Source organism: Pantherophis guttatus, chromosome 17, assembly GCF_059756535.1.
Source record: "Pantherophis guttatus breed Tessera chromosome 17, ASM5975653v1, whole genome shotgun sequence".
Classification (NCBI taxonomy): Eukaryota; Metazoa; Chordata; class Lepidosauria; order Squamata; family Colubridae; genus Pantherophis; species Pantherophis guttatus.
The window spans coordinates 5325001-5352500 of record NC_142079.1 but is presented as its reverse complement, the minus strand read 5'-3'; the positions used below and the strand labels follow the sequence as shown (position 1 = coordinate 5352500).

Here is a 27500-nt window from a genome sequence, read left to right as displayed (position 1 = left end):
CAAAAAGAGGGCTGGGAAAATATCTGCAGACCCCTCGCATCCTGGACATAAACTGTTTCAACTCCTACCCTCAAAACGACGCTACAGAGCACTGCACACCAGAACAACTAGACACAAGGACAGTTTTTTCCCAAACACCATCACTCTGCTAAAATTAACTAGTAACACTTCTGTACTTTTCTGACGCTGAATCAGGACAGCTTGATACCAAATCTTTCTGTTTTTTCCTATTATTCTCGCAGAACCAAGGAGGGGGAGGGGTCATCTTCAAACCAAAACACAAGTCAACTCCAATTTGATTGGAAGTGCTTTTGATTCAGGATGTCAACTCAATCAGGAGTGTGCAGCAGCAGCAGTAGCCCAAAAAGCCAATACAGATAGGAAGAGATGTATCGCCCAGTTTTGGTCACCATGATGTAAAAAAAGATGTTGAGACTCTAGAAAGAGCGCAGAGAAGAGCAACCAAGATGATGAGGGGAGGATTGGAGGCTAAAACATATGAAGAACAGCTGCAGGAACTGGGTATGTCTAGTTTAATGAAAAGAAGGACCAAGGGAGACATGATAGCAGCCTTCCAATATCTCAGGGGCTGCCCCAAAGAAGAGGAAGTCAAGCTCTTCTCCAAAGCACCTGAAGGCAGGAAAAGAAGCAACGGGTGGAAACTAATCAAGGAGAGAAGCAACTTAGAACTAAGGAGGAATTTCCTGACAGTGAGAACAATTAATCAGTGGAACAACTTGCCTCCAGAAGTTGTGGATGCTCGAACACTGGAAGTTTTTTTTTTAATTTGATTTATATGCCGCCCTTCTCCGGAGACTCAGGGCGGCTTACAATGCGCTCAGCAATAGCCTTCATCCTTTTGTATATTTATACAAAGTCAGCTTATTGCCCCCACAAACTGGGTCCTCCATTTACCTCCCTTAGAAAGGATGGAAGGCTGAGTCAACCTTGAGCCTTGGCGAGATTCGAACCTGCAGTAATTGCAGGCAGCTGGTCTTAATAACCAGCTTAATAACAGGGTGCCTTCGACCACTGTACTACCAAGGCTCTACCAAGTTTTAAAGGAGAGGTCGGATAACCCTTTGTCTGAAGTGGTGGAGGGTTTCCTGCCTAAGCAGGGGGTTGGACTAGAAGACCTCCGAGGCCCCTTCCGACTCTGTCATTCTATTCTATTCCATTTTCCAGCGGGGAGGCCAAGCGCCGATCGCTTCCTCTTATCCCAGCCAAGGCCTCCAGTTTCTTGGGCTGTAAGTAACGAACAAGGGAAGGCAGCCAATTCCGACGAATGTCAGACAAGCTGGGGAAGAGCAAATGCGTCCTTTTTGGCTGGCCCTGTCTCTGGATTTGCTCGAGGGGTGGAAGTGGGGGGGGTGGGTGGATAAATCGTGGAGGAACGGAGCTGTCACTCAGGATCAGTGGAAATTATGCATGTCGAAACTGACAGGCGGGCCCCGCTCTTCGACTTTCAACCATCATCAAGCGCCGACTGGCAAAGGCCGGCTCTGCCATGGCTGAGATTTTTTTCTTTCTTTCTTTCTTTCTTTCTCTGCCTTTCTTGGCAACCTTTCCCGTATTTAAAGGGATGGAATCCATCCAGATTTTCAGCAGCAGAAGAGGCTGAGGGGAGGCAGGTGAACAGCAGGGCTGGCTTTGGGGGTGGGGGTGGGGGTGGGCTTCATTGTTGGACCTGTCCTCGCTAAGGTAGGTCAAGGAGAGCGGGTGCCCATCCCTCCAAAACGCGGGAACCTTAAAAAGCCTACAAAACTGCCCTACACGTTCCCAGCCCCCACTCCCCTCCCACCCCCCCAAAAAAGCGAGATTCTGTTCCATTTTGGCTGTCTCCATCCCTTGAGGTTTTTGATGGAAGTGGAGAGGCCTTGCATGAATCCTTCCTTCCTTCTTTCCTTCCTTCCTTCCTTCCTTTCCTTTCCTTTCCTTTCCTTTCCTTTCTTTCCTTCTGTCCTCCCTCCCTCCCTTTCTTTCCTCCCTCCCTCCATCACTCCCTTTCTCTCTCTCTGTTTTCCTTCCTTCCTTATTTCCTTTCTCCTTCCTTCCTTCCTTCCTTCTTTTCTTTCTTTCCTGTCTTTTCCTTTACTTTCTTTCTTTTTCCTCCCCCACTCCCTTTCTCTCTCTTTCCCTTTCCTTCCTCCCTCCTTTCCTCTTTCTTTCCTCCCTCCCTCCATCACTCCTTTTCTCTCTCTCCCTTTTCCTTCCTTCCTTCTTTCCTTTCTCCTTCCTTCCTTCCTTTCCTTCCTTCCTTTATTATTTTTTAATAAACAAACAACTCAAGGAGGCGAACATATCTAATCCTCCCCCCCTCCTCCTATTTTTCCAACAACAACCCTGTGAGGAGAGTTGCATAAGACAGGAGTAGAATTCACTGTTTCCTGATGATGGCCAAAAGTTACCCAGCGAGCTTTCATGCTAAAGACAGGACTAGAACTCACAGTCTCCTGGTGATTGGCCCAAAGTCATTAGTTGACTTTCATGCCTAAAGTGGGACTAGAACTCCCAGTCTCCTGGTGATGCCCAAAGTCACCCAAATGGCTTCCATGCCTAAGGTGGGACTAGAACTCCCAGTCTCCTAGTGATTGGCCCAAAGTCATCAGCTTGCCTTCATCCTTAAGGCGGGACTAGAACTCCCAGTCTCCTGGTGATGCCCAAAGTCACCCAAATGGCTTCCATGCCTAAGGTGGGACTAGAACTCCCAGTCTCCTAGTGATTGGCCCAAAGTCATCAGCTTGCCTTCATCCTTAAAACGGAATTAGAACTCCCAGTCTCCTGGTGATTGACTCAAAGTCATCCAGCCAGCCTTCATCCTTAAGGCGGGACTAGAACTCCCAGTCTCCTGGTGATTGACTCAAAATCATCCAGCCAGCCTTCATCCTTGAGGCCGGACTAGAACTCCCAGTCTCCTGGTGATTGACTCAAAGTCATCCAGCCAGCCTTCATCCTTAAGGCGGGACTAGAACTCCCAGTCTCCTGGTGATTGACTCAAAGTCATCCAGCCAGCCTTCATCCTTGAGGCCGGACTAGAACTCCCAGTCTCCTGGTGATTGACTCAAAGTCTTCATCCTTGAGGCCGGACTAGAATTCCCAGTCTCCTGGTGATTGACTCAAAGTCATCCAGCCAGCCTTTATCCTTGAGGCCAGACTAGAACTCCCAGTCTCCTGGTGATTGACTCAAAGTCTTCATCCTTGAGGCCGGACTAGAACTCCCAGTCTCCTGGTGATTGACTCAAAGTCTTCATCCTTGAGGCCGGACTAGAACTCCCAGTCTCCTGGTGATTGACTCAAAGTCTTCATCCTTGAGGCCGGACTAGAACTCCCAGTCTCCTGGTGATTGACTCAAAGTCATCCAGCCAGCCTTTATCCTTGAGGCCAGACTAGAACTCCCAGTCTCCTGGTGATTGACTCAAAGTCTTCATCCTTGAGGCCGGACTAGAACTCCCAGTCTCCTGGTGATTGACTCAAAGTCATCCAGCCAGCCTTCGTGCCTAAGGCAGGACTAGAATTCCCAGGCTCCTGGTGATTTGCTGTGCAAATAACCTTCAAACTTTTTTTTTTTTAACAAGTTGAAGAAAAGAGAGAAAGCTACAATTGAAACCAGAGTTTTTTCTTTTAGGTTGGATGGACAAACAAATTGGGGGCGGGGAGGAGGGAGACCCACAGAACCTTGTTTTTCTATATGACAACAGCAACAAAGACCCCAAAGAACAATGGAAGAAGGGATGGGAAATTCATGGAGTTGGTGGAGCTGGAGAAATTCATTGCTTTGATTAAAGAAAAGACTTTATCTAGCTTTTTTTTTCCACTTGGAAAACACTCTTGACTCTTCTTCTTTTTTGCTGGAAAGAAAGGAAGTTTTAACCTTGGGGTTTGATGATTAGACTTGTTTATGACAGAAACCCTGTTCCTTGTGGTTTATTCTAGTTCAAAAGATTGTTGACTTAGGCTTTTATCAGCATCGAAAAAAAGTCAGAAAGTTCTCCTTTTTCTATAATTTCCTTCCCCTTTTGTTTGCCTGTTCCAATTTTGCTTTTTTTTCCTATCCTTTTTAACCCTCTTCCCCCTTTGCTCTTTGGTATTTCATACTCTTTTTGAAATTTAACAGCATCCTCCCTCCCTCCCTCCCTGCCTCACCGCTGATTCTTTCCTTCCTTCCTTCCCCCTTCCTCCTTCCTCTTCCTCCCTTCAGCTCTTCCCTTCTTTCTTTCTTTCCTCCCTCCCTCCCATTTCCTTCCTTCCTTCCCTCCCTTCCCTTCTTTCTTTCCTTCCTTCCTTTCTCCCTCCCACCCTCCCTCTTCTTTCCTCCCTTTCCTCCCTCCCTCCCACCTCTCCCTCCTCCCTTCCTCCCCTTCCTTCCTCTTCCTTCCTTCCTTCCTTCCCTTCTTTCTTTCTTTCATTCCTTCCTTCCTCCCTTCCCTCCCTTCCTTCCTCTTCCTTCCTTCCTTCAGCCCTTCCCTTCTTTCTTTCTTTCCTTCCTCCATCTCATTTCCTTTCTTCCTTCTTCCCTCCCTTCCCTTCTTTCCTCCCTCCCTCCCTCCCACCTCTCCCTCCCTCCCTCTTCCTCCTTCCCTCCCTCCCTCCCTCCCACCCCTTCCTTCCTCCCCCACTTCCTCCCTTCCCCTTCCACCCTTTCCTTCTTTGCTTCCTTCCTTCCTTCCTTCCTTCCTTCCTTCCTTCCTTCCTTCCTTCCTTTCTCCCTCCCTCCCTCCCTCCCTCCCTCCCTCCCAAATGGGGCAAAACTCACTTATTTCTCACTTAGCAACCTAAATTAGAGTCTCAGTTGTGGCCCTATATTGAGGACTACCTGTATTAAAGATAACCATTAAAAAAAAAAAACCCTACAGAATCAATCTCTTTTCTCTTAACCTGGTTTTTTTAGTGTTAACCAAACATAGATTTCCTAAGTCCGTTAACTCGACTTGCAGAAATGGCAAAGCTAACCAGTTTTGGTTCAGGGCAAAACAAACAAACAAACCCCGAGAAAACCTTTTTTTAAAAAAAAAATAAATCTGGAGGCCTTATCTGGACCTTTAGTTGAAAGAAGAAAAAGGCAGGATGGATGATTTCTGGAACTGGGGGTGGGGGGGATAAATAGGGCCGAAGAGATGGAGCATAGCCTTGAGCTTGGGCCATAACGTGTGCGCCGGCGAAGCGGGCACGAAGCGGGCGAACGTTTGGTGCCAGCCGGTGCCATCAGGATCCAGCAGGAGTCTCTGCTGTTTGTTTACCTTGAAGGCATTGCTGTATAGCAGAGCTAGATGGGTGCTGTGTGTTTGTTTACACAGTGACAGAAGGCGTTCTCAGAGGGAAAGGCAATCGCACACATGCGCGGAGGCACACACACATGGAGAGAGAGAGAGAGAGAGAGGGAGGGAGGGGGAGAGAGAGAGAGAGAGAGAAAGGAGGGGGGCGTTTTTGCTGGCTTGCAATCCCTACTTAATGCTGCGTGGCAGGAACAGTTGTGTAATTACGGGACAAGGAAAGACGCTCATCCCCGGGTGAGCTCCGTGGACGAGCAAGGGTGGCTGGAATTGGGTAGGCCTAGTTGCATGAAAAGAAGGACTAGGAGGTGACACTATAGCAGGGTTCCGATATTTGAGGGGTCGCTAGAAAGAAGAGGGAGTCAAGCTATTCTCCAAAGCTTGAAGCCTATTCTATTCTATTCTATTCTATTCCATTCCATTCCATTCCATTCCATTCCATTCCATTCCATTCCATTCCATTCCATTCCATTCCATTCCATTCTATTCTATTCTATTCTATTCTATTCTATTCTATTCTATTCTATTCTATTCTATTCCATTCCATTCCATTCCATTCCACTCCACTCCACTCCACTCTACTCTACTCCTATTCCTATTCCTATTCCTATTTCTATATTCTACTCTACTCTACTCTACTCTACTCTACTCTACTCTACTCTACTCTACTCTACTCTACTCTACTCTACTCCTGCCCTGCCCTGCCCTGCCCTGCCCTGCCCTGCCCTGTTCTGTTCTTGTTGTCATACCTTGGAGGAAAGCTCTTTAACATTGGGAACTTTAAGCTGTACGCATCTGGAGGAGCATTGTGTAACTTCTCTTCTCTTCTCTTCTCTTCTCTTCTCTTCTCTTCTATTCTATTCTATTCTCTTCTATTCTATTCTATTCTATTCTATTCCATCTTCTCTCCTCTCCCCTCCTCTCTTCTTTTCTCTTAATCTACTCTACTCCATCTTCTCTTGTCTTCTATTCCATCTTCTCTTCTCTCCTCTCTTCTCCCCTCCTCTCTTCTTTTCTCTTAATCTACTCTACTCTACTCCATCTTCTCTTCTCTTCTCTTCTATTCCATCTTCTCTTCTCTTCTCTTCTCTTCTCTTCTCTTCTCTTCTCTTCTCTTCTCTCCTCTCCTCTCCTCTCCTCTCCCCCCTCTCTTCTTTTCTCTTACTCTACTCCATCTTCTCTTCTCTTCTCTTCTTTTCTTTTCTCTTCTCCTATCCTATCCTATCCTATCCTATCCTATCCTATCCTATCCTATCCTATCCTATCCTTGTTGTCATACCTTGGAGGAAAGCTAAAGGGACCTTGTCTAAGGCAGGAGGCTTTATGTCATACACATCTGGAGGAGGATTGTATAACTTGAAAAGCAACCCTTTGAATGAGACTGGACATTAATCCAGGACTAGTGGAAAGTGAGAGGGGGGTTGGGCCATCATTTTTCCTAAGTTAAATCGCTACAGATCTGATTTTCTCTCTCTCTCCCTCCCTCCCTCCCTCCCTCTCTCTCTCTCTTTCTCTCCAAACACTGCGGTTTCTTCCCATTCTTCCCATCTGTGTCCCAGAGTGCAAAACGCCTCCTCTCAAAAGCTTTACCTAGGGGATCCTTCCACCACCACCCTCCCCACTAACCCACCCACCCCCAACCTAGCAGCATTGCCAAAGGCAAGAAAGGAAGGCTGTAGATTCCTGCCAGAAAGGCCCTATCGGTCCCTGAAATGTAAAGGTCTTTCAAACACGACCGAGTCTCTTTGTGGCCCTGCTGGACCACTTTCCAATCTGAGCCAGCAATGATTGCCCTTCCATCAGCTAATAGGCCTGCCTGTTTCATCGCCATCCATAAGACCCCCTTGTTTCATTGGCTGGCTAACGATATGGAACCACCCCCCGCCGTCTGCCAATTAGAGGGCAAGAGTTAAAAAACGGCATGGCCCACTTAGGCTGCAGCCGAAATTGGCCTTTGTTTGATGATACCGCACCGTGGGTGAGAAAAAAACCCCGCTGAGTTTAAATCATCATCGCCCGGCCTAAGCACAGGGGAGGTGGGGTGGGGGGAAAAAAATCGCTTGCAATTGTTCAGGAAGCTTCCGTGCCACTCGACTGGCAAACGTGTGGGTCTCTCTGGGCCGCTCATCCCGGGGACCCCCACCACATCTGCGCCCCCCCACCCCCAAATCTCTGCAAACGCCACAGCCGCGACAAGGTCATGCCAAAAGCAGGGTGGATGTGATTGAAATCAAGTCGGTTTCAATCACGGTTGAAATCACGAGCAAAAAGGCTCGATTTAAATCACAGCTCGGTTTACATCGTAATTTTTGAAGAGCAACTGTCATCTCTTGTCCTGCAGCGGCTTCCCTCCTCTGACCCACTGTTGACTGACCGACAGTCCCAATATTGCAGAATATGCAGCCTCATGCTACAAAACAAAGAGAGATAGAAAGATAGATAGATAGATAGATAGATAGATAGATGATAGATAGATAGATAATAGATAGATAGATAGATAGATAGATAGATAGATAGATAGATAGACAGACAGAGATAGATAGATAGACAGACAGATAGACATAGACATAGATAGATAGATAGATAGATAGATAGACAGACAGACAGAGAATAGAGATATATATATAGAGAGAGAGATAGACAGAGATAGATCGATTGATCGATAGACAGACAGACAGAGAGATAGATAGATAAATAGACATAGACAGACAGACAGAGATAGACATATATATATATATATATATATATATATATATATATATATATAGAGAGAGAGAGAGAGAGAGAGAGAGAGAGAGAGAGAGAGAGAGAGAGATCGATAGTTCGATAGATAGATAGATAGATAGATAGATAGATAGATAGATAGAGAGAGAGATAGAGAGATAGAGAGATAGATAGAGACAGACATAGATAGATAGATAGATAGATAGATAGATAGATAGATAGATAGATAGACAGAGAGATAGATAGAGACAGACATAGATAGATAGATAGATAGATAGATAGATAGATAGATAGATAGATAGATAGACAGACAGACAGACAGACAGACAGACAGACAGACAGACAGACAGACATAGGGAGAGCCACAAAGATCCTAGCCGGAAGCCCCCCATTCAATTCTGGAGCCAACTGGAAGTCCGGTTCCCCCACCATAGAGTCTCCTCCTAGAGCGGCGTCCTTTTTCCTCTACCTGTCCTAACCGAAAGCCCTATCCATTGTGCTGCCGACTGGCGACAGGGAGCCGCAGCAGAGGGACAAAAGAGCCACATGCGGCTCCAGAGCCACAGGTTGCTTACCCCTAGACTAGTAGACCTCCAAGGTCCTTTCCAACTCTTAACAGTAACAGTAACAAGAGTTGGAGAAGGGACCTTGGAGGTCATCTAGTCCAAACCCTTGCTCTCGCGAGAGACCTGTACTAGGGATTCGAACCGCCCGAACTGCGGACCTTTCTGATCGACAAGCTCAGTGTCTTAGCCACTGAGCCACCTCAGTTCTTCTGTTCTTGCTTTTTAATAAAACAATGCAGCTGGCCAATAACCAGGGTAAAGAAGCTACTTTGGGGGAGGGGGTTTATTAAGGCAGACCCAGCCCTCTTGTTTCTATGGTGGGGAGGGGGGGTCTTTGATTTTGTTTCCTGGAACCAGGGGCAAGGAATAAACGCAGCGACTAAAAATAGCTGCCAAATGACAGCCCTTCTGTTAGGCAGGGCCCAACAGGGAGGAGGAGTGGGTTTGCTGTGAAGAGGTGGGGAGGGGAAGGGATCTTTGGCCCTCTCCCACGCGGAGGGCGATTTTGAGCTTAAACATGACTGGCAGGAAAGTTTAAGCCAACTCCTGACATCCTCACAGCATCCTTCTCTCTCGCTCAGAACTGCCAATCTGCAAACAGAGTCCTTGAAGGCTTGGGGGGGTGGGAGCTGAAGGGGGTTGAAGTAGGCCATTTCCCCCCAACCTTTCTCACACCGGACAAGAAATGGTTTTGGGAAAATTATTTTTCTAAAGGGAAGAGGAGGGAGAAATCACCGCAAAAGGCTTGCCTTTCCCCCCCCCCTTTGCTCGTAGTAGGAGAGGGAAAAGGGGACGCGGTGGCTCGGTGGCTAAGACGCTGAGCTTGTCGATCGAAAGGTCGGCGGTTCAGCGGTTCGAATCCCGAGCGCCGCGTAACGGGGTGAGCTCCCGTGACTTGTCCCAGCTTCGGCCAACCTAGCAGTTCGAAAGCACGTAAAAAAAAATTGCAAGTAGAGAAATAGGGACCACCTTTGGTGGGAAGGGAACAGCGTTCCGTGCGCCTTTGGCGTTTAGCTATGCCAGCCACATGACCACGGAGACGTTTACCTTTACTTACCTTTACTACCAGTTCGCGAGGGGCCGCGTGCGCAGAAGCTTCCTGATGACATCCGGGCCTCCCGCCCGTTTTACTACCGGTTCTTGCGAACCGGTTCAAATCGGGGGCAACCCACCACTGATCCGTGATGACGTCCAGGCAGGTGGGCGGAGCCTCTCGCTGTCACCGCTGCTACCGGTTTGCAAGAACCGGGACGAACCACTAGCAACCCACCGCTGAGCTATACCCAATTCCTGCAACCGTTCTTCCTACATGGATCTTCCTCTGTGGATTTGTGGATAGATGGAAATCCTTCACCATCTGTTCCCCCAAACATCTCTTCCCCCATTCTCTTCGGCAGTTTATTCAGCTACGGAAGAGCATATGGGCTGGCTGAGCAGCTGTGGGGGGCGGTTGGGGGGGGAGGTTGAAAAATGACGAGGGGATCCAGCAATGGCTGGACTTCCTCTCTCCCTTCCCAATTCGCCTATCAGGTAGAAGAACAGGAAGCGGTTTCTGCTCCGCGCGCCACAAATATTAATTATCTACTAATTGCTCTCCAGGTAGCCATTACATCTCAGCTCGCTGACAGCTGTCCGCTCCAACTAACCCCAGGAACCTAGCAGAGTTTGGGGGGGGCGGAGAAAACCTGGACGTATCGAAGGGAATGCTGGAAAAAAAAATGAAACGAAATCTTCGTTACTGGGACCACCGGACGATCTGAACTTCAGTCGATGTTACACCCAACTAGCTGCAAAAGGGTGAAAGGAGAGTTGATCGATCGGAAAAAAAAATCAGAAAAGATTGATTTATCTCTCTCCCAACTCAGATTTTCTCCTCGGCTCTTCTTCCTCCTTCTTGGTTTAGCAACACCGATAGTCCTTAGACTTATATACCGCTTCACATTGCTTTTACAACCCTCTATAAGCGCTTTACAGAGTCAGCCTCTTGCCCCCCAACAATCTGGGTCCTTGTTTTACCCACCTCGGAAGGATGGAAGGCTGAGTCAGCTTTGCGCCTGGTGAGATTCGAACTGCCAAATTGCAGGCAGCCGGCAGTCAGCAGAAGTAGCCTTGCAGTACTGCACTCTAACCACTGCACCACCGTGGCTCATTTAAATGATAGTTTGCTACTATTTGAGATAATATGACACAGGACGAGTGAAAAAGAGGGCTGTGAAAATATCTACAGACCCCTCGCATCCTGGACATAAATTCAGTTTCAATTCCTAACCTCAAAAACACCACTGCACACCATTGCACACCAGAACAACTAGACACAAGGACAGTTTTTTCCCGAACGCCATCCCTCTGCTAGACAAATAATTCCCTCAACACTGTCAAATAATTTACTAAGACTGTATTACTATTCTTCTTCTCTTCCTTACTAGTATCTATCTCTTCTCACTTATGACTATAACCATGTTGCTTGTATCTTTCAATTTATATTGTTTTTATTTGTTTCCTAGTATGATTTGATTGCTTATTGTACCGAATGACTATCATTAAGTGTTGTACCTTATGATTCTTGATGAACGTATCTTTTCTTTTATGTACACTGAGAGCGTAGGCACCAAAGACAAATTCCTTGTGTGTCCAACCACACTTGGCCAATAAAAGAATTTTATTCTATTCTATTCTATTCTATTCTATTCTATTCTATTCTATTCTATTCTATTCTATTCTATTCTATTCTATTCTACTCTACTCTACTCTACTCTACTCTACTCCTATTCCTATTCCTATTCCTATTTCTATATTCTATTCTGTTCTGTTCTGTTCTGTTCTTTTCATTTTCTATTCTATTCTATTCTATTCTATTCTATTTATTTTCTATTCTATTCTATTCTACTCACGACTGTAGCCGGAGAGGTCGTAAAATGGGGGAATAACTCTCACTTAACAACCGTCTTGCTTGGCAACTGCTGCCCTTTAGATATTTGGAAGGCAGATGTAAGATATTGGAAGCCTCTGAGATATTGGAAGACACGTCACCCCTAGTCCTTCCTTTCGTTAAACCAGACACGCCCAATTCCTGCACCCGTTTTTTTTTCCCCCACCTGGCGCAAGAGATCTGATTTCATCCACCCTACAAAGCTACAAGGTTGAGGTTGCCCTTCTCGTTCGGAGCATTTTTTTTTTCCCCCAGCTTAAATAGCTGGTTGCATCCTCCAAGCCTGGAGGCTTAAATGATGGGAGATGGAAGGAAAGAAATAATAATAATAATAATAAAAGACCCATCAGTCATGTTAGCTTAATGAACAAGCAGGGTAGGTAGGCCCATCGCTGAATAATCTCTCGGAGAAATCGTTTTTAACAATTCCACGTTCTGGCGAGTATCATTTCAATTACTGCTCAGCCTCCCTTTGCTCTGGGCTCGCTTGCAAGGAGGGGGGGCTGCCCCCTCCTCTCCCTGCCCCCCGCCTCCCTCAGCTCCTTGAGGCTGAACATGCAAAGTGAGCAGCGCTTCTATGCATGATTTCCCCTCCAGCCATTCTGGAAAACGGGGTGTAAATCATCAATATTGCATCTGGGCCCAGAGAATTAATCATGTGCCCCTCCCCCCCACCTTCAAAGGTGTCCTTTGGTGACTGCCCCATATCTGTGACCCCGTGGGTATCCCGCAGTCCTTCAAATCTCTTTGGATTGTCTTCAACCCAACGGAAAATTTGGAAAATTTGGCTCTCGGTTCTATCAGCAAGATAAAGGTAAAGGTTCCCCTCGCACATACGTGCTAATTTAATGTGGGAGGCAAGGTCAAGAAGAAAGATCTTGAATTAAAGATTGGCCAGATCCAACTGGGCTCCACAGAGAAACCCCATTCCCCAATAAATCCCTATGAGAAGGACAGGTTGGACAATAACTTAGAATATGACCAGTTGTCCATTCTAGGCGTATCTTCCGGTGGCCAGGAAGCCCACTCCATTCAGGGATTAACAACTGTGGCCAGAGAGATTAGAATAGAATAGAATATTGGCCAAGTGTGATTGGATACACAAGGAATTTGTCTTGGTGCATACGCTCTCGGAGTACATAAAAAGAAAAGATACATTCGTAAAGAATCATAAGGTACAACACTTAATGATAGTCATAGAGTACAAATAAGCAATCAGGAAAAAATATCAATATAAATCGTAAGGATACGAGCAACAAGGTTACAGTCATACAGTCATAAGTGGGAGGAGATGGGTGATAGGAACGATGAGAATATTAATAGTAATGCAGACTTAGTAACTAGTCTGACAGTGTTGAGGGAATTAGTTGTTAAGCAGAGTGATGGTGTTCAGGAAAAAACTGTCCTTGTGTCTAGTTGTTCTGGTGTGCAGTGCCCTATAGTGTCGTTTTGAGGGTAGGAGTTGAAACAGTTTATGTCCAGGATGTGAGGGGTCTGTAAATATTTTCCCAGCCCTCTTTTTGACTCGTGCAGGATACAGGTCCTCCATGGAAGGCAGCTTGGTAGCAGTTATTTTTTCTGCAGTTCTAACTATCCTCTGAAGTCTGTGTCTGTCTCGTTGGGTTGCAGAACCAAACCAGACAGTTTTGGAGGTGCAGATGACAGACTCAGTAGTTCCTCTGTAGAATGTAAAATGGGGCAAAACTCGTGTCAGGTTCCAAGTAATGCACCCATCACAAATCGAACTCTGAGGCATTGCTTCACCTCAAAGAACAAATTTATTTAGATACATCATCTTGGCATTACTGGTGAAAAGCCAGTACTAGAGTTTCCGGGCTTTTCACCCTCATATACTGGAAGTTTCAGTTTTCTCAAGTTTCCAAAACAAACTGTCACATTGTCCAACCAAGATGGAAACTGATTGCTCGGTGACATCCCTCCTCTCCTCCTCCTCCAGGCAGCCAGAAGTTGGAATGTGGTTGACTCATCAGTTAGAAATGCGGTTTTGACTGGAGGCTCAATTCCCCCCTTCAGCTCCAAACTGTGTCAAGCTGAATGCATGGCCAAGGATGCAATCAATCCCAGAACCCAATTGAATTCAGCTTGACAACTCACTTAACAGTTGTCTTGCTTAGGGATGGAAATTTTGGACCCCATTGAAGTCCTAAGTCAAGAGCTACCTGTATTCACTTTCGTGTGATAACATTGCTGTGGTAGCAAGGCCAGGTTAAGGGTCTCCAAAAAGACCTTCAACTGAAGAAGATTTTACCTATCTTGTGAACAACTCTGCTTCTCCTCCTCCTCCTCCTCCTCCTCCTCTCGTTTTGGGTTAGGAAGAGATGTATCGCCCAGTTTTGGTCACCATGATGTAAAAAAAGATGTTGAGACTCTAGAAAGAGCGCAGAGAAGAACAACCAAGATGATTAGGGGAGGATTGGAGGCTAAAACATAGGAAGAACGGTTGCAGGAACTGGGTATGTCTAGTTTGATGAAAAGAAGGACTACAGGTGAGATGATAGCTGTGTTCCAATATTTATGGGGCTGCCCCAGAGAAGAGGGAGTCAAGCTATTCTCCAAAGCACCTGAAGGCAGAACAAGAAGCAACAGATGGAAACTAATCAAGGAGAGAAGCAACATAGATCTAAGGAGAAATTTCCTGACAGTTAGAACAATGAATCAGTGGGACAACTTGCCTCCAGAAGTTATGAATGCTCCAACACTGGAACTTTTTAAGAAGATGTTGGATAACCATTTGTCTGAAGTGCCTAAGCAGGGGGTTGGATCAGGAGACCTACAAGGGTCCTTCCAACTCTGTTATTCTATTCTAAGTATCTAAAGAAGGGTAACCGAGAGGGTTGCACATTCCCCAACCGCAAACCCAGTTAAAACAAACGTAGCATGCATTCAAGGTTCTAGAGGTGTGTAGAAGTGATGGAGATGGAATTTAAATTGCACCGCCGATGAAAATGGTCTTCCAGAGAGTTGAAAGATGCTTATCTTTGCTGGGTTCCCCCACCCCACCTTTCTGGGAAATGAAGTATTTTTTTTTTTTAAAAAAATCACTTTACAGCAGTTCCTGGGAGAGGCTGAGGGGCGGGGTGGAGAAATTCCAACTGCTATTTAACATGCACTGCTAAAATCTAGATAAACATGCAGCGTCACTGGAAGCTTAGTTCTTTTCAGGACTCAATGATTTATTTAGAAAATTCGCTGTTCCTTTTCTCTCCCTATCCCCCTCCCTCTCTGTTTTCCCCTAATTCTACATTCCTTGGCTAAGAACGGATTCATTACAAATTAAAGGCAGATGGAAAGGAAAGGAAGCAGGAAAAGAATGGAATTGGAAAAAACAGTAACAAGGGAAAAGGGAGAGGGAGAGGAAGGAAAGAAAGGGAGGGAGGGAGGGAGAAAGGTGAGAAGAAGGGGGAGGAAGGAAGATGAGAAGAAGGAAGGGAGGGAGGAAGAAAGGTGAGAAGGAAGGAAGGAATAGAGGGAGGGAAGAGAAAGAAAGAAAGAGGAAGAAAGAAAGAAGAGAGAGGGAGGAATAAAGGTGAGAAGGAGGAAGGGAGGAAGGGAGGTGAAAAGAAGGAAGGAAGGAAAGGAGGGAGGAAGGAAAGAAAGAAAAGAAAGAAAAAGAAAGGAGCAAGGGAGGGGGAGCGAGGAAGAAAGATGAGAAGGGAGAAAGAAAGAAAGAAAGAAAGAAAGAAAGAAAGAAAGAAAGAAAGAAAGAAAGAAAGAAAGAAAGAAAGAATTTGATCCTAAAATGCAATTCTCCACCACTTCAATACCTTCCTTATCTGTTCTAAGTCTTGAAGAGCTGTCCAGGGTCCTGCTCCCATGCCTGGACCACACTCAGGAATGAGATGTGTCTGAAACAGGGGGTCTCCAAACTTGGCAACTTTAAGATGTGCAGACTTCAACTCCCAGAATCCCTCAGCCCCATGCTTGCTGGGGAATTCTGGGAGTTGAAGTCCACAAGCCTTCAAGTTGTCAAGTTCGGAGAGCCCCTGGTCTAAAAGCAAGAGATTCTCAACCTTGGCAACTCGGAGATGCATGGACTTCAGCTCCCCGAATTCCCCAGCCAGCATGATATATAAGATTCATTTCACAGAGCACAACAAATCTGCTTACTGAGTTAACTCAGAGCCTTGGTAGTACAGGGGTTTAAGGCACCCTGTTATTAAGCTTATTAAGACCAGCTGCCTGCAATTACTGCAGGGTTCGAATCTCGCCAAGGCTCAAGGTTGACTCAGCCTTCCATCCTTTCTAAGGTAGGTGAAATGAGGACCCAGTTTGTGGGGGCAATAAGCTGACTTTGTATAAATATACAAAAGGATGAAGGCTATTGCTGAGCACATTGTAAGCCGCCCTGAGTCTTCGGAGAAGGGCGGCATATAAATCAAATTAAAAAAAAAAAAACTCGTTTTCTGGATCGGCCTGATAGGTTGAATCAAAAACTAATTCCATGCTTGCTTTACAACCCAAAGCAAGGTTAATACTAACCAAGCTTACTTATTTTCTTTTTCTGAATGCATTAGTTAGGTTTCTACCTGATCGGCTAAGTGGTTTGTACTCCACGGTGTTAAGAATGAGATAAAAAGTTTAAGTACATCTATATAAGTGCTTTCTCACTCTACATTTCCCCACTCTAGAGTCAAATGTCTGAATGGAACAAAAGGCCAACAGAGTTCATATCTCTTACATAGGCTTTCACTGTGGCAACTGATACTATACATCCTCTGTAACTTTGCTACTCGTGCAGTAGTTTTCTGTGGATCCCAATAGATCCAGTCTGTTTTATGATCCACGATTTTTTAAAATGTATTTTCCAGTTATGATCAGCTCCTGCAGAGTCACATAGATGTCGGCAAAATACAGAAATGGAACTTTTCTGGCTAGCTACAGTCCTGATATTTCAACTTCAGTAGGACTATATTCTAGCTTGTATTTCCCCTTATTGATTTCATGTTTAAATTGTTCTTTTCTTTTGTTTTTTTACACCAATGCTTCTGGCAACAACATTTATGAATCTGTGGTCTTGAATGCACATACAATAGCAATAGAACTTAGATTTGTATACTGCTTCATGGTGCTTTTCTCTCTAAGTCTCTAAGCTGTTTAGGAAGGAAGGAAGGAAGGAAGGAAGGAGGGAAGGAAGGAAGGAAGGAAGGAAGGAAGGAAGGAAGGAAGGAAGGAAGGACAGTGAAAGGGAAGGGAGGAAAGAAATAAGGGAGGAAGGACTGAAAGGGAAGGAAGGAAAGAAGGGAGGAAGGACAGTGAGAGGGGAGGAAGGAGATGGAGGGGAGAGAAAGTTTAGGAATAAGATAAACGATTGAGAATCCCAGAGTAAAATGATTACATTGAGAATAGCAAAATAATGCTAATTGTTTTAGCATTGTTATTGTTTCTTCTTCTTCTTCTTCTTCTTCTTCTTCTTCTTCTTCTTCTTCTTCTTCTTCTTCTTCTTCTTCTTCTTCTTCTTCTTCTTCTTCCTCCTTCTTCCTCCTTCTTCCTCCTTCTCCTTCTTCCTCTTCTTTTCCTCCTCCTCCCTCTTCCTCTTTCTTCCCCTTCCTCCTTCTTCCTCTTCTTTTCCTCCTCCTCCTCTTCTTCCTCCTCCTCCTTCTCCTCTTCCTCCTCCTCCTCCTCCTCCTCCTCTGCATTTTTCTTTAACAAAAGTTCAATCGAAGCATCCTTTTGAAGCGTCTCAAGAACGGGGATCACTCTTTCACAAGTCACAAAGAGGAACTAACCCCCCCTGTTTCTCTCCTAAGCAGTAAAACATCCTTCAAACAAGATCTTCCTTCTGGAAAGTCACAACAGCCATCAGAGTGGCTGTCCAAGGCCAGGGGTGTCACGGCTGCGGTGAGAAATTCCTCCGAGAAATGAAGTCTGGCACCTACGGAGCTGTGACACACTCCCTTTGCACTCTCCTAGGGAAAAGTAATAGCATCAACAACTTCCTGCGTAGGGCCTCCTGTGATTCGCCAGTGCTATTCTCACTTAGGGCAAGACGTTTACTGTTATTATTAGAAAATGATAATTTTTGTAGGCTGTACTGTTTTGCAACCAGACAAATCTCAGATCCGAGCCTTGCTTGTGATCTGCAAGGATAATGAACTAGTTGTAGTTTATGAAACACCAGCTACAGTTGTGGTCTACACCACAGGGAGCTTAAAAGACATGTTGTCTTGAAATAATCTTTCCAATTTCCCTCCTTCCTTCCCCCCCTCTCTCCCTTTCATGTTCCTTCCTTCCTTCCCTTCTTTCTTCCCTTCCCTTTCAGCTGTCCTTCCTTCCTTCCCTCCCTCCCTTCTTCCCTTCCTTCCCTTTCAACTGTCCTTCCTTCCTTCCCTCCCTTCTTCCCTTCCTTCCCTTTCAACTGTCCTCCCTCCCTCCCTTCTTTCCTTCCTTCCTTTTCAACTGTCCTTCCTCCCTCCCTCCCTTCTTTCCTTTCTTCTCTTTCAACTGTCCTTCTTTCCTCCCTTCCTCCCTCCCTTCCTCCCTCCCTTCTTTCCTTCCTTCCTTTTCAACTGTCCTTCCTCCCTCCCTCCCTCCCTTCTTTCCTTTCTTCCCTTTCAACTGTCCTCCCTTCCTCCCTTCCTCCCTCCCTTCTTTCCTTTCTTCCCTTTCAACTGTCCTTCTTTCCTCCCTCCCTTCCTCCCTCCCTTCTTTCCTCCCTTCCTTTTAACTGTCCTCCCTCCCTCCCTCCCTCCCTTCTTTCCTTTCTTTCCTTTCTTCCCTTTCAACTGTCCTTCTTTCCTTCCTCCCTCCCTTCTTTCCTTCCTTCCTTTTAACTGTCCTCCCTTCCTCCCTCCCTTCTTTCCTTCCTTCCCTTTCAACTGTCCTTCTTTCCTTTCTCCCTCCCTTCTTTCCTTCCTTCCTTTTCAACTGTCCTTCCTTCCTCCCTCCCTCCCTCCCTTCTTTCCTTTCTTCCCTTTCAACTGTCCTTCCTTCATTCCTTCCCCTGCAGGTGCTAAGGACAAGGGATTCAAGCTTATTCTTTTTCTTTTTTCTTTGCTCTGATCCCATGAATGGACTTTGCAAGCTTCTTCGCTCATTAAAGACGCCTGCCTCCCCCCCTCCCTCCCTCCCTCCCTCCCACTCTCTCTCTCTCTCTCTCTCTCTGTCTCTCTCTCTCTCTCTCCTGGTTAATGCAGGGATAAAAAGCCGAAGCAGGCTTGTGGGATTAAAAAGGGGAAGTGTCCCTCTGGCAGGAGAGGTGCTGCTGCGTCCCCGGCCCCTTTCCTTTTATCTGGAGAGATAACCAGGCCTTGTGGCTGAGACCTACACTGATAAGAAGATTAGCTTGGCTTGGTTGAACACTTCTGGGATTCTCCCGCAGGGAGAGATTCTTCTGTCTTCTAGATCAACACCAGAAGGTTATCTAAATAGGGTAGGATCAAACCAATGCAGCAGGTTCCCTCTTGGGACATTACCATACATGCAAAAGGAGAACAAAGACAACATGCCAGTTTGCCTTCAAAAGATGGCTAGGCACGACGAGTCCATGGGCCCCCTCAGCATCGTCTTCGTAGCCGGATTCAAATGTTACTCAAACACATTTTTATTCACGATTTAGGATCTTTGCATCGGGCTTGTTCCTTTTTTTAAAAAAAGTATTTTTGTATGCTTGTTGGTTTTTTTTTTTTTTTGTTGGTTTTTTTTTTTTTTAATTTGATTTATATGCCGCCCTTCTCCGGAGACTCAGGGCGGCTTACAATGCGTTAAGCAATAGCCTTCATCCTTTTGTATATTTATACAAAGTCAGCTTATTGCCTCCACAAACTGGGTCCTCATTTCACCTGCCTTAGAAAGGATGGAAGGCTGAGTCAACCTTGAGCCTTGGAGAGATTCGAACCAGCAGTAATTGCAGGCAGTTGTGTTAATTACAGGGTGCATTAAACCACTGTACTACCAAGGCTCCTTTTGCATAGGCATACTTGAAAGGCGGTGGCTCAGTGGCTAAGGCGCTGAGCCTGTCGATCGAAAGGTCGGCAGTTCAGCAGTTCGAATCCCTAGTGCCGCGTAAGGGGGTGAGCTCCCGTGACTTGTCCCAGCTTCTGCCAACCTAGCAGTTCGAAAGGACATAAAAAATGCAAGTAGAAAAATAGGGACCACCTTTGGTGGGAAGGGAACAGCATTCTGTGCGCCTTTGGCATTGAGTCATGCCGGCCACATGACCATGGAGAACGTCTTCGGACAGCGCTGGCTCTTCGGCTTTGAAACGGAGATGAGCAGCGCCCCCTAGAGTCGGGAACGACTAGCGCAGATGTGCGAGGGGAACCTTTACCTTTACTTGAAACGCCATCGTGAAATTTCCATCCCAAAGATGGAAGGCGAAAGAGGAGAAGGTGGAGGGGGCGCTTGAGGATGAGATGGTTAGATGGCATCATCGAGGCAAAGAACGTGAATTGAGGAAGACTCCCAAGAGACAGTGGAGGAAGAGAGGGGAGGGGGCTGGCGGGATGTATAGATAGTCCTTGACATATGACAGTTATTTTGGGAGGAGGTCTTATTTTTGGGGGACAGCTTATTTTCAGGGAAACACGGTAAGCGATTTTGGCCCCCCTTTTACAACATTTCTTGCCACGGTTGTTAAGCGAATCATTGCAGTCGGTAAGTGAGTCACCCGGTTGTTAAGTGAATCGGGCTTCCCCATTGACTTTGCCTCTCAGAAGGTTGCGAAACCCAGGAGGATCGTGTGACCCAGGACATAGCAACGGTCATAGGTATGAATCTGTGGCCAAGCGTCTGATGTCCGATCATACGACAAGGGAGATGCTTCCAAGATTGTAAGCAGTGGTGAAATTCAATTTTTTTTTTTTACTACCGGTTCTGTGGGCGTGGCCTGGTGGGCGTGGTGTGGCTTGGTGGGCGTGGCAGGGGAAGGATACTGCAAAATCCCCATTCCCTCCCCACTGCAGGGGAAGGATACTGCAAAATTTCTACTCCACTCCAGGGGAAGGATACTGCAAAATCCCCATTCCCTCCCCACTGCAGGGGAAGGATACTGCAAAGTCTCCATTTCTACTCCACTCCAGGGGAAGGATACTGCAAAAGCCCCCTTCCCTCCCCACTGCAGGGGAAGGATGTTGCAAAATCTCCATTTCCTCCCGATCAGCTGGGGCCAGCCAGAGGTGGTATTTGCCGGTTCTCTGAACTGCTCAAAATTTCCGCTACCGGTTCTCCAGAACCTGTCAGAACCTGCTGGATTTCACCCCTGGTTGTAAGTGTGAAAAATGGTCGTAAAGTCCCTTTTTTAAAGGGCCGTTGCCACTTGGAACGGTCACGACAGGAACATGTTGTAAGACGAGGACTATCTTTGTAATGCATCGGGTCTCTCCTAGCCCTTTTCCCGAGTGGGTCCGGCGGGAAATAAAACCTCGTCACGCTCTCCGTTTGCTCCCGCCAGCGAATCGTGCGTGGTGTCCGGTTCTGACATACGTATACGCCAGGGACGGACGAAGGCGCAAACACGCAAGCGAAGATACAGGCGAAGATACAAACCTGGGCACAATTTCTACCACCGGCGGCCTGATAGCCTCCGTGTTGTTGAAGCTTATCTAGCAAAAGATACCGCAAAGCCTGAAACGGTACTCTTATTTCTCTCCCTTCTGCCCCACAGCCTTGTCACTCCTCTGCGCCCTTCTTGTTTTCTCCCCCTTTTTCTCCCATTCAAAAAAAGGCTCAACTGACAGCCCCACACACACAAACACACAACCCATTGGTGTTTCCCTTTCTTTCTTTCTTTCTTTCTTTCTTTCTTTCTTTCTTTCTTTCTTTCTTTCTCTCCCTCCCGAGTTCCCCCACACACTGCCAAGACCCCTCCCCACCTTCCTTCCTTTCTTCCTCCCCCCCGCTCCCCAACTCTCCTTTCTTCTTCCTCCTCTTTATTTTATCTCGATTGGCCACAAATCTGTTCCTTCACAAAAGCAGCTGCCATCTTTGTTTCTCGCCATTATCGCTGGAAGCACACAGCGTTCGGCTGGGCTGCCTGGCAGACAATCACTGCCTAATAGACTGTCTAAGAGCTATTGTAGAGTCTGTCCGAGGCAGATCTATCACCGAGTCCTATCAGCCGTGCGGTTCTGATACCGAAGGGACATACACACACACATGCACACACATGTACGCACAGAGAGACAGAGAGACAGACAGAGACAGAGAGAGTGGGGGAGAGAGACAGAGAGGGAGAGGGAGAGAGAGACACAGAGGCACACAGAGAGAAAGAGAGAGAGACAGACAGAAAGAGAGACAGAGACACAGAGAGAGGGGGGGAGAGAGACAGAGAGACAGACAGAGGGAGAGGGAGAGAAACAGAGAGAGAGAGAAAAGAGAGAGAGAGGGAGAGAAAGACACAGAGAGCGAGAGGGAGAGGGAGAAAGACACACAGAGAGAGAGAGAGACAGACAGAGAGGGAGAGAGAGAGAAAGAGAAAGAGAGAGAAAGACACATACAGAGAGAGGGAGATGGAGAGAGAGACAGACAAACAGAGAGAGAGAGAGAAAGACACACACACACAGAGAGAGAGAAACAGAGCGAAAGACACACAGAGAGAGACAGAGAGAAAGACAGAGAAAGGGGGAGAGAGAGAGAGAAAAACAGAGAGAGAGGGAGAGACAGAGAGAGAGACACAGACAGAGAAGGAGAGAAACAGAGAGAAAAAAACGGAGAGAGAGCGAAAGATACACAGAAAGAGACAGAGACAGAGACAGAGACAGAGAGGGAGAAAGAGAGAAAGACACACAGAGAGAGAGGGAGATGGAGAGAGAGACAGACAAACAGAGAGGGAGAGAGAGAGAGAAAGACACAGAGAGAGAGAGAGAAACAGAGAGCGAAAGACACACAGAGAGAGACAGAGAGAAAGACAGAGAAAAGGGGGAGAGAGAAAAACAGAGAGAGAGGGAGAGACAGAGAGAGAGACACAGACAGAGAGGGAGAGAAACAGAGAGAGAGAAAAACGGAGAGAGAGCGAAAGAGACACAGAAAGAGACAGAGACGGAGAGGGAGAGACAGACAGACAGGGAGGGAGGGAGGGAGAGAGACAGAGAGAGAGAGAAACAGAGAGAGAGAGAAAGACACAGAGAGAGAGACAGACAGACAGACAGAGAGACAGGCAACACACATGTCCAATTTTCCTTTGCTGAAACATTCACCAAGTGGAGTGGACGTGCAACCGAATTACCACCCGGCCACCTCCTACTGTCCCCATCTGCTGAAAATAGAGGGACGGAGCTGGGTTTCTTGCTGTGGTTAACTCATGAACAAAGATCTATTCTGGAGCTCAAGAAGCAGAGAGCAAAGCTCCGGCTACGGATATAGGATGTCTTTTGAGATGTGGGAAGGTCATTTGTGACCACTAAGGCTCAATCTCCTGGAAAAACCCTAATGTGGGTGATTCGGTGAAAATGCAAAGAAGAAGAAGAAAACGAAGGAAGGGAGGAAGGGAGGGAGGGAAGTAAAAAGAGGGAGGGAGAAAGGAAGGAAGGATAATAAAGGTATGCAAATCCCTTAAGATCCAACTCCGATTTTACTTCAGTTAACTCTCTGCTTATTGGAATAATTTATTTGATTCAGGAAGTCAAACTGAGCTGATTTAGAACGATCAGGTTTGTCCTGTTGAATCCGTTTAATTTCAATGGTCAGCCTGATTTGGAGGAAAGCCAGATTAGTAGTAAATATGTCAATAGGTAGCTAGGTAGAAGCACATATAAGGCGACCAATCGGATTCGAACCATTGATTCGGTTGGATTCAATTAAATGAATTGAGTCCATCCGATCCAATCCGAGGGAATTCGTTCAGAATCGATTCCAAAGTGCCCAGTTCAATGCATCCAGTTAATTCAGTGCCTTGATTTGAGAGTTTTGAGTTCAGAGGGTAAAACAATTGAATCGCCTTTAACATGACACCTTTGGCATGGGATACCGATAGTCCTCGACTTACAACAGTGATCCTCTTTTGCGACCTTCTTGACGAGCAAAATCAAAGGGGAAGCCGGATTCACTTAACAACCGTAACAACGGCAAGTGATTCACTTAACAACGGTGGCAAGGAAGGTCGTACAATGGGGCAAAACTCACTTAATGACTGTCTCGCTTAGCAACGGAAATGTTGGGCTCCATTGTGATCGTAAGTTGAGGACTGCCTGTATTATCTCAGGATGGACAGACAGAGGGGCGGATTTATTTATTTATTTATTTATTTATTTATTTATTTAAATTTTTATACCGCCCCCTCTCCCGAAGGACTCAGGGCGGTGAACAGCCAAAATTAAAAACACACAATACAAACATTAAAATTATTTAATAATTATTTACCCCCCTTGGGTGGAATACAATAAATCGGAAGCTAACTTTTCCAATTGTTGCAATGTTTGCAAAGGGTTGATGGCCTTTGGAAGTGAAGAGCAAAGGTAGAATCCAGAAGGAAAAGTAGAATTTACATTTCACTGCATCTGATATATAAGAGTTTATGAACCAAGTCAAGCTGTTTTGATGATTTGAGGAGTGGGCAAGAATCCCGTTGCAGTTGGCGGTTGGCAATTTACATGACAAAAGCTCTCGGTTTAAGAAATAATAGATACAGGTACAAATTAACAGAGTTGGAAGGGACCTTGGAGGTCATCTAGTCCAACCCCCTGCCCAAGCAGGAGACCCTACATTATTTCTGACAGATGGCAGTCCAGTCTCTCCTTGAAAGCCTCCAGTGATGAAGCTCCCACAACTTCCGAAGGCAACTTCTCTTCCATGGGTTGATTGTTCTCTCTGTCAGAAAATTCCTCCTTATTTCCAGGTTGAATCTCTCCTTGGTCAGTTTCCATCCATTCTTCCTTGTCTGGCCTTTGGGTGCTTTGGAAAATAGCTCGACCCCTTTCTCTCTGTGGCAGCCTCTCAAATATTGGAAGACTGATATTATGTCTCCCCTGGTCCTTCTCTTCACTAGACCAGCCATGCCCAGTTCCTGCAACCTGTAAATTCCTGCAGCCTAAGATTATAACTCCTCTTGATTTCTATTTTTTTCTAATCTAGTGTTTCTCAACCTTGAAGAGGGGTGGGCTTCAACTCCCAGAATTCCCCACTGCCAGCTGCTTTTCTGCTGGGGATTTAAAAACGAGGGCGAAAGAAACTGAACTGAGCAAATTTTGCAAGATGGACAACTGCGTTCCAACCGTTTGTTTCATCCCTTCCGTCTTCCAGGTAAAAACCTGCAGAAGGGAGAAACGGAGAATTGGACCAAGGATGAATCAGCCATACCCAGAAATCAAGGTTGTTTTTTTTTTACCAGGGGTGGGCTTCAAAAATTTTAGCAAGGGGTTCTCTGTCTCGTTGCTGGGTGGGCGTGGTTATGGTGGGTGTGGCCTAGTGTTTGCCCTCCCCGGGCTCCGGAGCTTTTTTCGAGCCTCCGGGAGGGTGAAAACGGCCTCCCCAGGCTCCGGGGGCCCTCTGGAGGCCGGAAACGGGCCCATTTCCGGCCTTCCCAAACTTCCGGTAGGCCTGTTTTTCACCTTCCCCGAGCTTACCTGCATCCAAAACGGGCCACGTGGGGGACTTCTGGGAGGGGAGGGGAGGGGAGGGATGGGTGGGGCAGGGATTTGGGGGGGGGGGGTTCTCCGAACTGCACAGAATCTTAGCTAGAGGTTCTCCCGAAACCCCTGCGAAACTCCAGCACCCCATCCCTGGTTTTTTTTTTGTTTTGTTTTGTTTTTTACAAACGCAAAAGCAACCCTTCGATGCTACAATTGTCGTGCAATCTCAACACACAATCTCAACAACCCGAGAGCTGCAGGTGCCAGCAAGAGAGGAGAAGGGGAAAGACAGGAAGGAAGATTTTATTTCCTTTTCTTCCTCTTTCCCCATCCTTTTTTTTAAAAAAAAAAACACACACACACAACCCTCTTGTGTTTACGGATCTGTGCGCGCTGCTCGCAAAGGTACAGAGAGAGAGAGAGAGAGAGAGAGAGAGAGAGATGAATGGTTAATTTCCCTACGGATTTTTGTTCCTGCCTGCCACAAAACTTGTGAACAAAATGATCGTCCATGCATTGAACGGGCTTACACAATTCCCCATATGGAAATAGAGATAATCCAGAATAGTGCTTTGTACCGGCTGGTAGAAGGGAGAAGCTCACAGTCGGGGAGGGGGGGGTGCCTGTCTGTGTGTGTGTGTGTGTGTGTGTGTTTGTGTGTGTGTGTGTGTGTGTGTGTGTCTTGGGGAGGGAAAGAGGGAAGGTGGGAGGGAGGGCACCTCAGAGCCAGTCTTTGAACTGAACACACGGAGGCCAGCCAAGGAGTTGGGAAAAAGGGGTTGGAATTTCCTTCCTTTTATTTCTCCGTCCAGCCCCCTCTTCACCTCTCTTTCTTTCTTTCTTTCTTTCTTTCTTTCTTTCTTTCTTTCTTTCTTTCTCTTTCTTTCTTTCTTTCTCTTTCTTTCTTTCTTTTTTCTTTCTTTCTCTCTCTCTCTCTCTCTCTCTCTCTCTCTCTCTCTCTCTCTCATTTCACCCTGCATGTCCTTTTTTTTTTTTTTTTTTTTTTTAGAGGTGTGCAATTGTAGGATGAGGACTTGAAGGGAAGGGACGGGACACAAAAAAAAGGAAGCTGGGATTATAGCGATGGTCAGAGGTCAGCGTGGATTAAATCGAGGCAAGTCCGTGCTTTTCTCTCTTTTAGGAAGTTTGTCTTAATTGATGGGGCCTCTCCTACTCTCCTTCTTTCTTTCTCTCTCTCTCTCTCTCTCCCCTCCCCAGTCCCTTTTTTTCTCTTCCCTTTCATGTTTTTGTCTCTTACACCGCTGCACAGAAGGGTTTGAGTACAAACATGTGACATCTTCATTTTTATTTTAATGCATGCTGGTTAGTGTAGATTTAAAGTGACAAAAAAGCCTTTATTCTATTCTATTCTATTTCTATATTCTATTCTATTTTATTCATTTTCTATATTCTATTCTAATATTCATTCTGTTTTGTTCTATATTTTTCTGTTCTATATTTTTCTATTCTATTTTATTCCTATTCTTATTTCTATATTCTATTCTATTCTATTCTATTCTATTCTACTCTACTCTACTCTATATTCTATTCTATTCTATTCTATTCTATTCTATTCTATTCTATTCTATTCTATTCTATTCTATTCCATTCCATTCCATTCCATTCCATTCCATTCCATTCTTATTCTACTCTACTCTACTCTACTCTACTCTACTCTACTCTACTCTACTCTACTCTACTCTACTCTACTCTATTCCATCCCATCCCATCCCATCCTTAAGGCTCCATCACCAATTATTTATTATTATAAACTTTTATTCATTAAACATGAAATTCAGTCAACTGAACGTTTAAATATGTTTCACAAATATCATTGGCTGGCTATTATTATTAATATTATTATTAGTATTATTATTATAGTGTCAGCTGAGAAAGCATTCCTTTTTCAATATGCTGATTGTAGCACAGTAGCCCCTGACTTATGACCAGAATTGAGCTCAAAGTTTCCATTGCTGAATGAGGCAATTGTTTAAGTGAGTTTTGCCCCATTTTACAATCTTCCTTGCCCCAGTTGTCAAGTGAATCTGGCTTCCCCATTGACCTTGCAGGTCGGAAGGCCACAACAGGGGATCACATGAGCCAGAGATGCTACCACCGTCATAAATATGAGCCAGTTGCCTAGAATCCTGAATTTTGATCACCTGACCATGGGGATGCTACCTGGTTTCAGGAACTGGTCTGAACTAATTGATTAGATTAGTCTAATAAAAAGAAGTTTAGTCTAGACTAGTCTGATAAAAAGAAGGATTGATAGGAGTCTTCCAATTCTGAGAGGAGAAGAGAGGAGAGGAGAGGAGAGGAGAGGAGAGGAGAGGAGAGGAGAAAAGAAAATGAATAGAAGAGAATAGAATAGAGTGGAGTGGAGTGGAGTGGAGTGGAGTGGAGTGGAGTGGAGTGGAGTAGAGTAGAGTAGAGTAGAGTAGAGTAGAGTAGAGTAGAGTAGAGTAGAGTAGAGTAGAAAATGAAT

At 45.8% G+C, this 27500-nt stretch overlaps 1 protein-coding gene across 2 annotated transcripts in view; it reads left to right on the top strand.

The window, feature by feature from the left end:
• RBM19 (RNA binding motif protein 19) overlaps positions 1 to 27500 on the top strand; it is a 143414-nt gene that overhangs the window by 107029 nt on the left and 8885 nt on the right. The window contains exon 25 of one of the 2 annotated variants that reach the window (XM_087880183.1): positions 10160 to 11225. The exons of the other annotated variant lie outside the window; for it this stretch is intronic. The gene's annotated coding sequence lies outside the window, so the exon portion shown is untranslated. Of the gene's footprint in view, positions 1 to 10159; positions 11226 to 27500 lie in introns of those variants that run through there. 2 annotated transcript variants of the gene reach the window in all.